The sequence below is a fragment of the Dicentrarchus labrax genome, unplaced genomic scaffold (genome assembly GCF_905237075.1).
Source record: "Dicentrarchus labrax unplaced genomic scaffold, dlabrax2021, whole genome shotgun sequence".
NCBI classification, from domain to species: Eukaryota; Metazoa; Chordata; class Actinopteri; family Moronidae; genus Dicentrarchus; species Dicentrarchus labrax.
This window is the reverse complement of record NW_026136707.1, coordinates 24,939,599-24,955,838: the sequence shown is the minus strand read 5'-3', so window position 1 is coordinate 24,955,838 and position 16,240 is coordinate 24,939,599. Positions and strand designations below refer to the sequence as shown.

The following is a 16,240-nucleotide window of genomic DNA, read 5'->3' as shown; positions in this document are numbered from 1 at the left end:
GCAGGGAGCAGTTAGAGATGATTACAGGTGTCATCTCAACCTTCATTTCTTAAAAGTACTCATATTTTCTATATTCTAATCTGCAGTAATTGAAGAGAGACAGTGCCGTTATCTTGTTAAAGTGCCATATATCCCTGCAGGAAGTGGTAGGGAGGAACCCTGGTGTTGTGAAGAAGCCGTGTCTGACACTTCAGCGGCCTGATTCACAACACCAGCTGACCCTCCCCACCCACACACACACACACTCACAGTGCTGTGGCACAGCACAGAGGCAGTGTGAAGTCAGGAGTTCATCTTCGGTGACTCAGTGAAAGGAACAAGCCACTGACACCACCAGTGTTCGCAGTCACTTTATTGCTCTCAGAGGGCAGCAGGGGGAGAAACATCCACCTTTCAATAAACCTGCCTCATTAGTATTAAAAGTAGTGAACTGAGAATACTCACCTCTTCTCTGTTGGTACACTTATCCTCTGCTACCTATGTTAAAGTGACTGCAGTGGTAGCAAAGGTGGTTAACAATAAGAAACACTCTGGGCAATGAGACTAAAATGGGACAGCGTGGGTGCAGCATGCACTGTCTCCACTGGAGGGCAGTTTGAACACAGCCGCTCTCTTCTTCCCTCGCTGAGTGAGATGGTCTGATGCCAAGCTGGTCACACGCCTTAACTCAACCTGCAATGACACAGAAACAGGAAAATGAATTAAACGTGGGAAAATTAGCTTTCAAGTAAATTTTTTAAATGAGGAGAAAGTTTAAGATTTGACCCACAGAGAGCCTTCAAAATCTGTTAGCTGTTAAATGTGGGTACTATCAAACACAGTGAGCACGTGATTATCTTTAGCAACGCTCTTATAGAACCTCAGTGTGACTGCACAATGAAACACAAGACAGTCCTCAGATGTAACGGTGCTCTATTTGGTTGCCTATTTATAAAGTGCTTTGGTATTGAGGACAGGGCCGTGATGGAGCTGAGAATAACTTTGGTTTCACAGCGGCAAGCCTTAATCCACCTTGAAGCGGCCTGCTGTGGATGCAAAATCATGTCACGGTAAAAGTGGGTTTAAAGTAAAATCATCTTCAAGCAATCAGATTCAGATCAGATCAGTCATTTTTAGTACATTTACTAAACAGATTCACTAATAGGACTGTGCACTGAAATGATCAACAGAAGGATTGTGGATGACCTTTGTCTGTTGGGGTCAGGCTGATTTATGACCAGAATTAATGATATCAAATAGCCACAAGCAAAATAAAGTCATCTGAAATACTTTTATGAAAATGAAGGATTACAGTCTGTTAGATAGATTAGATTATTAGATATGTAGCAGTGTTGCAGGAAGTATTTAGATTATTTACTTAAGCAGCAATAACGCGTCAAAAAATAATAATAAAAATAACGTCAAAATAATCAATTACAAGTAAAAGTATTGAATGCAGCATTTTACTAAAGCAAAAGTATGTAATTATTATCAAATATACCTGTCAAACGTGTCAAACGTCAAGTAAGAAACAGTACTCATTTCACAATACAGTACAGTACTAATAAAGTATTGCAATATTTATACATTTGCAGTATTACAAACTAGGTTTCTGTGGCAATGCTCCTGGAAATACACACAAAAAATGTTACTATGCACACAATTATAAAAAACACTTTAACCATGCGCTATCAACAACAAGACTGCTGACCGCTTAGCTGTAAGAAATCCTATATCACATTTTTGCAAAAGTCAAATTTTTTCCAGGAATGTTAATACATATATATACATATATTCTGTCTGTATAGTAATACAGTACTTAACATTTACTTAAATAAATGCCGTAATAATTAAAAATTACCCCTTAAAGCTGCATTAATAGATTTTTTTTTTACCAGAACAAGAATGAAAAGTTATGCCGACTGAATTGTCACTCATTTGGAGTAATGCTTCTGACCATCTAATACCAGTATTCCCACTGTTTTAGCTTTCTTTTGGTCCACCAACTATTGAGTCTCTCTAGCTGCTATATGCTTCACTGTGTTCACCAGCTCGTCTCTGTGTCTGTCTGCTGTTTGGTGCGGGGCAGGTAGTGTGCAATGGGTTTATCCTCCTGCTGGAAAGGGGGTTGATGAGTGCGTAGTTGCTGGTTGTAAAACCAAAACAAGCCATAGGTTAAAAGGTTCTGCAGAGTAATGATACACAGGACCAGTCATTCCTATAAAAGCTGCTCAATGGTGCATGAAGCCCTCCATTAACTTAAATGGAGATAAATAATTTAATCATGCGAATGTTCTAGACTTTAAAAATGTTACCAGACTGAATGGATCAAATTCTAACAGTAATAGGAGTCATCTCACGGGGGTTAAGATGCTGCCACTTCTTTCACAATGTAACCTTATGGGAGAAAGTCTTATGGGGCCACTGTACATCGCGTGACGGATGCCATTGCAGTAATTACATGGTTTGGCCACTATGTCAAATTGCCTTCAGAACCCAGTGCTCTTCCCGGGGGCTCGGTTGTAGGAGGGCAAAGCCATTTATTGATCAAAATCACTACAAGTGTCCAATGCTAGAAACATACCATGAGGTAATCATCTTCTGTTGATTTGTTACAGCGGACGTGTTTCACATTACATTAGTAATTTGATCAATACAAATCAATCAACTGTATTTTCCTAAACCTGGTGTACAAACAAGTATAAACACAGTATAACTCCTTCCTTATTCTAATAATGACATGAATCAGGCTGTTGTGCTGTCGAGGATTATTTGTTAAGATCTATGCATCCAGTTATGTAGCCCCAAAGCAAACCAACAGCATCAATTAAAGATTAATTGGGCATTTAAGAGCTGATCATCTAATAACATTTAATAACATTTCAGATTTTCAGGCACACTTCCTTCTCGCCGTCTGTTGGGTAAGCTCTGCACGTTTACAGTATAATGAAGTTCCGCCTGGCTGCAGGAGAGTGTTGGACTGTAGGTGAGAGAGGCAGTGTACTACTGTACCACTTGTGCTGCTGAGTTGGGCCAGTGTTCACAATGTTCCACAGCTCTTGTTGGGCTGAAATTGGGTTTTAAGCGTAGCCTTTGACCACTCCATTAACCATTGGTTTGTCCATCTGCCTGGACCAATCCAGGACGGGTAACTAATTCTTCCACAAGCTGCCGTGTCACACTCAACATAATATCCCGGCAATACATTTCTCCTAATCCCTTTTTATCAGGTTCGCTGGCCTTTCTGGTCAATCTAATTGCGACAAAGCCCACATAAGGGCTTTTGTGCCAAAAGAAAGTTCTTTTACGGTTTCAATTAAACGGCTGGGCCGGCCCAGCGGAAGCTCTTTGGCAAACACCAGTGTCCTTCAGACAAAGAATGTCACTGCGCATAATGGATAGAAACACTTCACTGAGGAAGAGGGGAAAGAGGTGCAGAATGTGGGGAAAAAAGAAAACCCACCCAGTCGCTCGCCTCACAGTTTAGCTCATTTCAGAGCCAAAGGTTTTGGAGTTTTTCTTGGGGAAGGAGCACAAAGATTTAACTAACAATCAAAACTAGCCTGAGGGATTATGAGCTGGAGCAGAGTGTGTGTGTGTGTGTGTGTGTGTGTGTGTGTGTGTGTGTGTGTGTGTGTGTGTGTGTGTGTGTGTGTTTTGGGGAATGGAAACAGAGAGAGAGGCTCAGTTAAAGTGAGTTATTTGAAGAAGGGCATCACAGTTTCTGAAAAGGTGAAAGCAGTCAAGGATGTGAGCTTGAAGCTTTTGGGCAGTGGCTTATTTAAAGGCTGTCATTGATTTCCATTGCGTTTGATGCTCCAACAAGTCTGGAAATTCTTTTTACCCCTTTTTTTGCCAGCGAGGTTTGTCCTTGTCTTCAGCTGCTCACATTAAATCTATCTAACAGCAAAACTTACACATTATAATATGTTGATTTCAGTTTGCAGCCATTTCTTTTTGGATGTCTGACTGAATGCCTCCAACACCAGCAGGTAGAACTCTCAAAACCTTGTCCAGCCTTCCTCACAGCTCATCCGTCCTAAAATATCCAACCACATTAGCTGCAGTGTCTCCCTTGGTTTCACCTAAATGTCCGAATTGATCTTCAGATTTTCCCTGTAGTCTACAAATCTCTCAGTACTCAACATGCTGAACCTGTTAGTCAGGTAGATATCTTCATGAACACCACCTCCGTATGCTGATTTTGTCGCATTTTATACTACGTCAAATAACGCCAGAGGGTTACCCACAGCGTCAGATTCTAAAAGTAGAGGGCTAATGACCAACTGGCAGTAGAGGGTTAGTAGAGTGAGTTGGGAGTGAGACCACAAGCATTCCCTAATCTTAACTTGCATTCTTAACTGTGCATACACAGTCTGGATCTGTATCCAGAGAAGCTAATTTGAGCCCCCAAACATTTAAATCTACATTTTATTTTACATTCATTATAGATTTTATTTAAATGCATTCTGTATTTTTAAAGGACCAGTGTGTAGGATTTAGTGGCATCTAGTGGTTATGTTGCAGAATGCACTCCCTTCACTCTCACCTTCAAAGTGCAAAGGAGAAAATAAGTGGCCAAGAAACACTCACAAAAGGCTAAAGGCCCTATCTAGAGCCTTTTCTTTTGTGCCTGTTCTGGGCTACTGTAGAAACATGCCGGTTCAACATCCTCCACGGAAGGTGACCCACAGTGTCTGTAGATAAAAACATTCTTTGAACATTATTTTCAGGTAATTATACACTAATGAAAACATCCCTATGAATATTATATTCCATTTCTGACAATAGATCCTCCTAAATGTTACACACTGGACCTTTAAATCTAAGAATCTGATGCAGATAATCAATTCATCTTACAGAATACTTCTTCTTTGTCCCTGTCTGTCTGTCTTTCTGTCTGTCTGTCTGCAGTGCTCGTGCCTCTCTCTCTGACAGGCCCGACAGCTCTCCTGCTGGTTTCATCTGCGTTCCATTCATCACAATATTTTGCTTAGCAGACACCTTTGGAATGATGACTCCCCCCGAAACAAGACAGTATAGGCGTAACATTGAGTGAATTCATTTAACAGAGGAACTGAAGAACAATGTATTCTCAAGGTGAGGATGATGCTTATCTTATACATTCACTGAAAAAAGATGACATTCGGAATAAACAACTTGTGTATGTATTTCAGTCAAAAGTATTTCCCAATGTTCTACAGCGCTTTATGTCTGGATCCCAATCTTTATATGACTGTATTTATATGAATTTTTTTTTCTTTCTTTCCAAATGTGTATTTCTTACAAAAATTGATCATTTTAATTTATTCATTTGAGTTTGCACACAACGAACACTCACCCTCTCTAGATCGTATCTGTTTCTCTGTTTTATTAGTGTTTCTTCCTGTAGCAGTAGCTCTACACCTCTTTCAGCTAATGGGATTCACTATTTGGTCTTGCCATTCAAGGAAGGCAGGAGGAACTGGAACATTTTGTGCATTTGTGTTATTTTAAAGCAATATTTCTTGTTGTGTCATTTGCTTCATGCGCAGTGTCCTCTTTGTTCGGTTTATCCTCCTTAAAGGAATGTGATTTGACTTTGAGAAAGAAATAGGCTCTGAAAGAAGCTGAAAGTCAAAATCAAATGCCTTCTACCAGTATAACCTTCTCTACTACAGCTCTGTATAACAATCAGCACACACAGCTACACACTAAACAAAATTATTAAAGGCCCCACTGTAAAATCTGACAACAAATTAACATAAGTGTAATATTTTAGGTACAGGCAGTATAATTCCTGTTTGTTCCATTGACAAAGATTTTTTGTTTTTATTTCAGTTTATTAATTATCATAAACCCAAGTAAATAATCCAAAGAATTCTCATCCAAAGTGTAAAGATTTGATGTCTGTCACATAAAAAAACACTTGGCTATCATTTTGATCAATAAATTTAGTTAATTAACTTTTTATAATTCTAAAGCCCCCCTTTTTGCTTCGATACTAATTTTCCAGATTTCAAAACTTTTGTAGTACAATGTCACCAGTTCCAATAGAAATGATGGCCAAAAATAAGAACCAAGTTGCAGTGGTGTAAATCAACTAAGTGCTATACTTGTGTAGTTTTAGTTATGCTACTTTGTACTTCTACTCTATTCATATTCATATTCATATTCATACACAATCTATTTTACATACAAAAAATATAATATTTAAATATTAAATGCATTGCATTGCTGCATTGTTATATATTTAACTACTCAACAGAATAAAGTAGTTAAAATTAGCTTTACTTGGAAAACTACAACCCCAAAATACTGTCTGCACAGTGATATATTTGAAAGAATCCATTAATATAATGGTTAATGCTTTTACTGTTAATACTTTATATTGCTGCTAATACTGAGGAACTTTTACTTAAAGCCCCTACAAGGAACTTTCATTTTGTGTTGATTCTGGCGGCCCCTGTGGAGAAAAAAGGGGAAGTGTTTCATTGACTTCAAGGGGAATTCGACCTGGTGGCAGGCTTTAAGAATAACTATACAGAAATAGCCAATCTACTTGCGGATGGTGTGCAGCTCATATAGAGGCATCAGAAAGATCAGAATAGTTGTAATAAAAAATAATTATCACTTATCTATGCAACCTTTTAGTGCAGAGACTGCAGACTGTGTGGGGCTCGTGCTCTGTCATCTTTCCCTCAATAAGTAAAGGTAAAAGGTAGAAAAATCGCTGTAGCTGGCTCAGTTGTTTTCAACAGGGTTTTGACTTTATGGCCAACAGCCAGATGCTCGGTGGCAGCGCTGCGGCTTGGCCACAGTTTCTCTCAGCGCAGCCAAAAAAAAAAAAAAAAAACGGGCATGCCACACCCAGTTAACATTGCTATCCCTCGGGTCCTCGCCTACCCACCTCTCCCCCCTCCTGTTAGAGCCGTCCATCCTTCACACTGCTTTCAGACAGCTGTGCTTACTCGGCACTACACAGAGAGGGTGGGAAAGAAAGAGCCGGGGAAAGAAATAGAGTCTGCCTGCTGCTGGATAAAAGCAAGCTTTTTGTTTCCTAATGGAGCCTTGCCTAATTTATTTAGATCAGTCATTCAGACGGCGCCTGACATTGGCATCATTGATTTAACATCATTCATTTTATAAGGAGGAGGGGGGAAATGAGGAGATGAAGGTGGCTGACACTTCTGAGAAATGAGGAGAGCGACAGCTATGCTGTATTCAGTCGAGTCTTTCATTAAGTCACATTCTTCTATATAAATATATAAATTAAATGTATGCTCTATATAATCACAGTCTTTTTATGTTCGTTTATCACCATTCTTAAAGTTCTTTTCATTGCTTGAGCAGATGTTTTCCTTTTTTAAGGGTTCCTTTGTGAATTAATTCTGACTTAAATTTCCATCCCATGCAGCTTATTATTTAAGTGGAAAACTGAAACAGACTTGTATAACTAAAGTTGATGCTATTTCACAGCAACTGAGTGAAAACGAAATCCACAAAAGAGATTTACAAACAAGCTTGCAGCTTTGGCCCTGACTGACTGCCTGCCTGACTGACTGACAGCGAGGAATATGGGCTGCAGTTTGTGAGGAGACAGACAGAGAGGCTCAGTGATCGGCCGACAGCCAGATTGAGTCCAGTATTTTCAGCCCCAGAATAAACTCAAGTCTTATCACAGGAGGAGCAGCTGGCTGCCGAGCAGGACAGGTGACAGAGATGATGCTGACAGCAGCCCGGCCTGCCAATCCAACATCTCTCTGGGTCCCCAGAGCGAGGGGGAAAAAGAGCTCTATTGATAGACGTTTGAAAGGCGCTGTGCAGTTAAAGCAGCGGTTATTGTAAAGTCATGGCTATATGAGCGATTTGGAGATTGAGGTTGCATTTGCTAAATTCTCACAGGTTGTGTAACCTAGGAAATGCAAACTCTGACTCACTGACAGGCATAATTTAGTTGGATCTAATTCTATAAATAATTTGGAGATACGCCCATCTTGACTGATCTCACATGAAATGTATTCTTACTCATGTGCTGTTCTAAAATACACATTTGATGTACTTTACTTGAGTGCTTCCATTTTGTGTTTCTTTACATTTCAGAGGGAAATACTTCAGAGGGATGTACTTTTTACATTATATGACAGCTAACTTAGCTAACCAACTTAGCTGATAGAGATTAGACATTAAACATATAATCAGCCCATACAATATCAGTGTTACAGGCTGAACTACCCAACAGTTTATAATGTAGTTCAAATGAGCTGTAACAGTAAAATGCTGCTTCCACATTATGCATCAACAGCAATAATCCAATAATGTAATGTATAACAGTATAACAATCACATGGGCTGTTTGTTTTATCTACTTTATGTACATTTAATAACATTTTGCTGCAATATTAATGTACTTATACTTAGGGAATATGTTTAATGCAGGCCTTCCACTTTTTGAACTGTTGTATTGGTACATTCAAAGGTGGGATCAGTCATTCTGGAGAAAGAGAGTCTAAGTAAAAGATCTGAATATTTTTATATATTATAATATATTTTTACAAAAATAAACGCCACTTTTTGTCACCACATTTAAAGAAAAATTGTGGCCCATAGACTCACACTCTTAGATGTCGCTGTAGATTTAGAAGCCTAGTACTGTAAAACCTACTGTACAATACCACATTTCTTTATTACAGTAAAATACCTAGTAATATTACAATATTAATAACTGAAGATTATATAATTATTAGTAGTAATTATTATAATTAGCAGTAATATATCAATATTAATAATACAGCAAAATACTTTTTTGTAGTAATATTAATTAATTAATTAAGTAATATTGTTTTATATACTGTAAATTGCATTACTGTACAGTTACAGTAGTTTATTGTAAATCAAAATACAGGACCTTGCTTGCAACTGTGCTGCCAGTAACTTCCTGTAAATATACAAGGAAATTGTTTACAGTGAGCTATAGGGCAGTTCTTGTGACACTGAACTCAGTCTTAACCCAAATATGTTGAATTTTATGTTGAGTTTTTAGGTTTTATTTATGTTGCTCTAATCAAAGTCAAACTAATTAAATTACAATGGTGATTAATGTGCAGGGAGCCCCAAAATGATTATGTTTAAAATGATTAATATGTATATCGGTAATTCGTAAATTTAAAATTAAAATGTAAATTAGACCTAAAAACACAGCTGCACACCACTGCAGTGGCAATATTCTTCCATATATATTATAATAATGTAGAATAGTCTGTCTCTGTGTGTCTGCACTGTGTCGAACTGTTGACCTGCCAGGGTGGACCCTGCCTCTCGCTCAATGTCAGTGCCTTGTGACCCTCTAAACCGGATATAGATAATGGATGGATGGATGGATGGATGGATGGCGATAATACAAAAACAACATTAAAAACCACCGAGTTTGCATGTCAACGGATTTATTTTTTGGGGCATTTTTCACCCAAGTGGCAAAAGTCTCTCTGGTTCCATCTAATCTAACGCGAGGATTTAATGCCTTGTTCTGTTTTATATAATTGTAAAGGGAATCGTTTTGGGTTTTAGTCACCCTGTGCCCTCAGAAACTAAAATGGGAATTTCATAGACTCATAAAATAATCTGCACATTAACTGATGTTGAGAATAGTTGTTAGTTGCAGCCCTAGCTGGAGACACATGTTATATGCACATAAGGCAAATTCAGTAGTTTTATGCTTGCAAACAACGGCATACTGACTCGTCATTCTCCATGCTGTGTGTCTCCAGACTGACTATCTGTAAATCAGCATGGGAAGGATGCACATTTACTTTCCAAAGTGAAGATGACAGTATCTCTTGGTCCATCAGGACGGTGGCAGAGCAGCAGAAAGAATAATTAATGCCTATAAATAGGCTGTTTCTTTCAGGGGCAAGTAGACAGTCCAAACGTGAACCAGCCTCAGCCATTACCAGACTGTATCTGAATGCAAATGAAAGATATAAGGATGAGAAATAGCAAATTATTATTTTTTTCTCCCATTAGTTTTCTTTGAGCTCCATATAAATCTTGACTTTCTTGTCTAAGAAGGCAACTTTTAGTGCTTAATTAGTTCATAAAATCTTATAGGGCGTGCTAGCTGAAGCAGGGTCCCCACGGCAGACCAACAACAGTCTGCTCATTAGAAGAAGCCACTGGTCTGTGTCTGTCGCTCTGCATGGGCTGCTCTCAAAGTCTCTGTGGCTCAGAGGAAGCCACACCGAGGAACGCACATGCACAAGGACTATAGGTACACACACACAAAACCTTGATGTTCTATTTTTTTTTTTTTTATGTGTATTATATTTTTATATAACACATCTCAGGAAAACCAACCATGTGTCGATCCTTCTCACAAGTATTGTGTGTGTATCTTCTTCCTCTGTGGCATAAAGCTCCATTGTTGTCCAAAAACTATTAAAAACACATCAGTGAGCCACACTGTTGCACTGTGTGACATGTTCTTTATAATAAACTATTTTGACTCAGTCCCACACACACTGTCCTGCTGCTCAAAATACTCACTAGAGCACCAAATGTATATTAATCCGCCACTGAAAGTAGTCCTCAACAAATTAACTATTTTCTCCTGTTTGTTTGTTAAAAACTACAGTTTCAGGAAGACAACTATATATTGAGATAAAAATGTTTGAGTTTTGGTGTGGTTTATAAAGCACAGGGCTTGTGTCCAGTGTACAGTATTAGGCTTTTGTTTAAGGTTAGGGAGGGATTATAGTTTTGGTTTAATATTTAATAAGAATATTCAATATATTTTTGTACAAGTTTATACTTGGCACTGTGGTCTATGAGTATGTTTTGACTAATAAATGAAAACAAATCTCAATAGTGTGGAGAAAAAAGAGTACAAACCCTGCCTCGTGCTTTAAGTCAGCATTGCCTTCGACAAGACTTGGCATTGCAAATCAGATGCCTTGCATTTCGTTCCTGTCAGGTAGAAACCTTGTATCTCCATATTTGTCTTTTTTTATTAACACTAACAATGTACTAACAAAGCTAAATGCGGTATATATTTCAGTCCTGTGCAATTATTTATTTTTACACATTTTCCTCCTGCTGTGACCTGTGCAATGTTCCTTATCAGTCACATAATACAAAGCTGGATATAATGTACATACAACTCTTATTGTATTTTCATTAGATCTTGATCTTATTTTTCTATTCTATTTTTATTTAATTTGTGTTTTTTCTTTATCTACTGTGTTGTATTATATCTGGAGCTGCTGTAGCAAGTTAATTTCCCCCAGTGTGGGATCAATAAAGTCTATCTTGGCGCCCAGTTAGCTCAGTGGGTAGAGCTGGCGACCCAAATACCGAGGCTGAGTCCTTGCTGCAGCGGCCCAGGATTTGAATCCAACCTCCAGCCCTTTGCTGCGTGTCATCCCCTCTCTCTCTCTGTCTCTCTCCCCTTTCCTGTCTGTCTTCAGCTGTCACTATGATAAAGACAATAAAAGCCCCCCCAAAAAATTAAAATAATAAAGTCTTATTAACTATCTTATCTTATCTTATTGACTCTCCGCCTAACAGCAACAATTAGCAACAGCAAAAGTTAAAAAGTGCATATAGGACATGAAATATGGAGCGATATGGGACATGAAAATGTACAATAACATTAAGATCTATATTGTAAAAGACAAAATAGAAAAGCATAGCATAAGTTGTAATGTAAAACTGCTCTGGGAATAATGTAAGTACTAGCTGAGCTTAGCATCATAATGGGTTAATCATGTGCTAAGAATATGCTATCCATACATTGAACATGTATATACAGCTTATAATGTAACTTAACACGATAATTTAAGTACAAATTTGAGGTTCATTTGATGCAACTATATAGTTGTAGTTCCTGACTACAATTTTTTCTAATGTCAAGACCTCGGTGCTTGAAGCCCTGTGAGAGCACAGCAACATTACTGCCACCTGTGCCTTCAAGTCAGAGGCACAATATAACAAAGTGGCGTGTCACATAATGGCAAGGCGAGGCCGCGGAACCACTGATAATGTCATGATGGGGGAGCTATTGTGTTGCAGCTGCAGAGAGAGGAAAAGCGAGAGAGAGAGAGAGAGAGAGAGAGAGAGAGAGAGAGAGAGAGAGAGAGTGGTGACTCTAGACTGGTTCGCCTTTTAGAATGGATGTTTGGCAGGCGTGGCACACTGCAGCAGCACTGAACCAGCTGGCGTCCACAGACAGACAGACAGACAGACAGACAGACAGGAAGAGAGAGAGAGAGAGAGAGAGAGAGAAAGGAAGGAAGATAGGGGGGGATGCAAGTAGCAAGACATCTGAGAGACAGATGAAGGGGTGGAGAGAGAATGAGGCAGGGTGAAGATGGATGTAAAGAGAGAAAAGAAGGGGAGACAATCACACACACACACACACCACACACACACACACACACACACACACACACACACACACACAGCAAAGGCTTGAGAAATGTATCTGGCTTTGACTGACAGCGCAAAACCTCGCTGTGCAGGGCCGCACCACTCTCCCTCGCAGGTGATTCTACCGAGCATCCCATTTCTCTCTCTCTCTCTCTCTCTCTGTCTCTCTCTGTAGAACCAAATTGAGTTGTCATCTGCAGAGCCAGTGGTACCGAATTACTGCCACCTATTAAATTGTTGCTTCTCCTAATTAGCTTCCATGTGAACTCGGCGACTCAGCGTCCCAAAATGTGTGTCACTTTTATAATCCCTCCTGCAGAATAATTTAAATCGGAGGTAACTACCTTTAGGCTACGCCACGGCTGGAGTCATTTCCAGGCCACATTAAATGATAGGATCTGTAATAAGACTGAAATATAGCTCGGTTGATTGAGGCAGGTGAAGGAGAGAGCTCTTGTTATATTAATCCTAATGCGAAAATGATGGAAGAAAAATGAAGTCAGATAGCGATTAAATGATTAATCCCGCAAGGAGTCGCATGTGTGTGAGTTGCGTAACTAAAATCATATTGATGCATTTGTGCAATTATGTAATTTGCTAAATACTTCAAAGGGTGCAAATGCAAATTGAATACAGTGACTCATGGCTACTAAGCAGGTGCACACAAGTAGAGGCAGGATTATCACATTGAATCCTACCCCAAAACTAATTAAAACATCCTCAGACACAAGAGCTTTATCTCGTCGTCTTTATGAACAAGTTTGTTGTGTGTTTTAGAGATTTTGCTAATAAAGTCGGAACTTTTAGGGATGAGAGTGGAGGTTGCTATGGCATTCCTTGAGAGCTGCACAGTGTGGCCGACAGTGTGCTTATTCCTTAACTTAACTGAATAGGATGTCTGCCAAGCTCCTGAAGGACTCTCTCTCTCTCTCTGTGTGTGTGTGTGTGTGTGTGTGTGTGTGTGTGTGTGTGTGTGGAGAGATAGAAAAAAGAGAAAGAAAGGAGAGCAGTTCCAGCGGGGGCAGGATTTGCTGAATGGACAGAGTGACAGCCAGAGACTTCCTCTGTGCAGCCTGCACAGGGCCGCACCAGAGGACGGCCTGACTTGCTCGGGCTTCGCTCCTCAGCTGGTTGGCAAATTCAATTTTCATACTATATGGACGAGGACTGCGAGTCCTAGAGAGAGGCCACTATGCTATGTAGGTCACAGTTCTGAGGGGGAAAAGTACAGTAGATCCCCAGAACATATTCAGATAAATGCTTGCATCTAATAGACGATATCTTTAGTTGCCAGGGTCGGTTGATGGCAGAAAACACACAGGGAAAGTCATTTATTTCTTCCATTTTAGGACATAAGATGCTCAGAATGGATTGAAGTCAATGAGAAAATCTTTTTTTTGCTGAAAAGGTGATCGGAAATACTAAGTAAAGGAATTGTAGGTTTATTTTTAGCTGAGTCATTTGCTGGTATTTAACTGTTCCTCCTCTTCTTCACAGGGCTGTGTAATTTGGACTAAGTATAGAGGAAATGTAGAAAGTGTTGTTTTTGTTTAACCTTTATTTATTGGGGGGGGGGTTGCACTAGGCACCTGGAAGCTGCCTAGTGCAACCACAGTCTGATCTGCTGCCACTGAGCAGCAGTCAGGGTTAAAGGGCTTGCTCAAAGGCACCGCAGTGGAGGTAATGAGGGATATTGTAATTATGTTTGACATTTTAGGAAACTATTTACAGTGGTTTGTAACCTTTACTTTTGACCTATTTTAACCAATTGCACGCATCTATCAGTTGTTAACCAACCAAAGAGTTATTTTTGTTTTATCTGAGTCATATTTAGAGGCCTGAGGAGGAAAATTAACATTATTTTGTGGAGCAAATTTCCTCTTATTTTGCTTTCCTACCCAATAAATCATCATGCAACCGCTCAGGTTTATTTTGTCCAGACCCCCAGGTTGGGAACCACTGATGTAGTGGTTATATGGAAATAATGAAAGAGCATAAGAACCCATTAATATACAGAAACCTGCAAAAATACTAAACAAATTATCTTCTTTAACTATACTCACTCCAGATATAAACCAATAAGACCAAAATTCAGACATAGTGCTTTAAGTGACAGGGATCCACTGGATAACCCCAAGTCAATATTCATCTAGAAATGTTTCAGTTTTGTGTGTTAATTGTATATTAGAATGTTATTTTTCTTTAACCTATAGTAAGAGAGAACAGTACTTACCAATAAATAGTACCAATTAAAACATTTCTCCTTAAAAGGGATCATAAGTATACTGCCGTATTACACAGCTCTTTGTAGAAAATTGACTGAATTAAAATGGAAGAAATTGAATAATTTACCAATTACATACCGGCCTCTTTGTAGGAAATTATTAGGGAGATTTACCAAAGTCAATTTTAACAGTTGAAATCAAAACCCTTGATAGTTTAACTTCAGTCAGTATTTCTCTCTTCAGCAGATATTAAACAGCTCTCACACGTCTCCTTGAGTCTCCCTGGGGTGGCTTGTGAGTGTTACTCATTAACAATAAAGGGACAATTCCAAATGTCAGAGTAACCCTTAAATATCTTTCAAGCCTTGTTTCAGCTGAGTCATATGAGTTTCCAGGACAGGAAGTCGCGCCACTGCTTGCTCACACCATCGGCCACGGGGCCTCCTGATCAGCAGTGGAAAACCAGCCCTGACTGAACAAACAGGCTGATTTATGCTTCAGAGTAAACAGGGAGAAATGTGCAGGATGGAAAATGCAACAGATGTAATTATTTAAGTAAACTGTTAATATATTAAATGTAAAGAAATATGGCTCTGGTTTCATTCAAAATGTATTTAATTAATATTTTGGTTTCACTCTGACTCAATTTGTAGTTATGATTAAGAAATTAATTTGTCCACACTGTACTCTTGTGCCCCCATTAGTCTCTTTCCCTTCCTCTGTAAAATGTAATTCTTCATTTCTAAAATGAATAACGAGATATAAGAAATATCTTCATGTTAGAACTGGTTGGTTAGAATGTGCCACGGTTCCAGGAAAGCCTTCGCTTCGGAGTGAAATTTGAAAAGGAGAAACTTGAGGAACAAACCCACTTTGGTCCGAACAAATCAGCGCAATCAAACCCAAATGAAGCTGACCTTTTTATCCCTGTGCCGTTGAAGTAAACAGGCGGCAGAAAGCAAGGCAGTAAACAGTTTAATTTGCAGTAATTCCCTACCTCTCAGCTGATTCCAGGGCTGCAGGTGGAAAACTATCTGCTCTCCAAATAAAAGCTGACGGCCGGCCTGCAGGAAGAAAGCAAATGTCAGAGTAATTAATTTGTTTTCCTTTAAGAATAATAATAAAGGGCCAGTGGTGTGTGTTTCACAGGATGGACTGTGACTCCACACACACACACACACACACACACACACACACACACACACACACACACACACACACTCACACCTATATAGCGTTTTTTAAATTCAGTGTAATAAATCACTTAAGAGTCAGTGAACACACAGGCATTGAACGCATGCGTTTGTGTTTTTGCATGCTTGTGGTTGCTTGTGCATTCATTTATTGTCTATACAGAGGTGTGTGTGTGTGTGTGTGTGTGTGTGTGTGTGCGTGAGTGTATTGTCCCTATAGCCCATCTGTGCATGCTGCCTCCCTATTGACTGTGTCTCTCTCCCAGGCGGTGCGGCTGTGATGAGGTCCACTCTGCGTCTGTAATAAGCTCATTAATCATGCAGCCGTACGGCCCGCAGCTCCCCGTCTACATCCCAACTATGATTATCAGCATTGATTGGCTCGGGAGAAAGCAGCCGCCGCCTCTGGACCAATGGAGGCAGAGGTAGTTGGGGTGTAAAA

At 39.4% G+C, this 16,240-nt stretch overlaps 1 long non-coding RNA gene across 1 annotated transcript in view; it reads right to left on the bottom strand.

Moving 5' to 3' along the window:
* Positions 1–229: 229 nt before the first annotated feature.
* LOC127367578 (uncharacterized) overlaps positions 230–16,240 on the bottom strand; it is a 29,982-nt gene continuing 13,971 nt past the window's right edge. Inside the window, exons 2-3 of the long non-coding RNA XR_007885503.1 lie at positions 15,603–15,669; positions 230–672 (exon numbers count right to left, since the gene is read on the bottom strand). This is a non-coding gene — a long non-coding RNA (uncharacterized LOC127367578). The remainder of the gene's footprint in view (positions 673–15,602; positions 15,670–16,240) is intronic.